The following is an 873-nucleotide window of genomic DNA, read 5'->3' as shown; positions in this document are numbered from 1 at the left end:
GAGTTCTTTGAATAATTAGTTGGTCATTCTAAATTAACCCTTGGTGTTCCCTACCTCATTTACCCCAAACCAACACGCAAGCAAACGGAGACAATGTTCAACCACAAGGTAGTTGGCGGCCGAGCCCGGGATTTCTAGCATTGAGGAATCCTTGTAAATGAGATATATTTACAACGCCAACATCTTTGCGTTGTAGTTATCGAGATACTGTTCTGAAATTTGCAAATGAAGAAGTTTCAATGCTGGACCTAAAATCTTTAGAACTGCATCTAACCAACAAGGAAATCACCTCTTGTAAATCAGTTGACCCAAAGTTTAATTTGGGCTGGACAAGATCGTCAGTGCTGAATGCTTTCTTCTCGGTTACAACAGAAGGATATACGAAGTCATTTGCCGCTGACACTTACATGAGTGAGGCTTTAATTTTTGGCTGGTCTGTCAAGCGAGGTCCTGCTAAAGCTTCATCTAAGAGCATCGTCCTTTTTCCTGGACTTGTCAATGGCAATCATTGGATCGTAGCTGCCTTCCTAATTGATCAAGCTAAAATATTGTTTTATGATCCTGTGTGCAGTCCTTTGACTGGTGAATGAGAAATGTTTCTGACCCGTACTACCAGAGCCATCAAAGAAACTCATCCCCTCATTTTGAGATGGAATGTAACTATAATGAAACATGTCAGACAAGAAGACGGATTTAATTGTGGAGTTTGCATTTGTTTATTTGGACAAGTGCTGATGGAACGTGTGGAGGTTTTCCCTTTAAATGATGCCCAACAGTACAAACTGTTCATTTGTCAAACTTTGGTGGAGAACTGCACACTCTCAGCCCGTTACTGACACTTTGCAAATACACAATGAACTTGCTTTTACAGCA

This window comes from Frankliniella occidentalis, unplaced genomic scaffold (genome assembly GCF_000697945.3).
Source record: "Frankliniella occidentalis isolate FOCC.00 unplaced genomic scaffold, Focc_3.1 Scaffold457, whole genome shotgun sequence".
Lineage (NCBI taxonomy): Eukaryota > Metazoa > Arthropoda > Insecta > Thysanoptera > Thripidae > Frankliniella > Frankliniella occidentalis.
Note: the sequence above shows the minus strand (reverse complement) of the source record.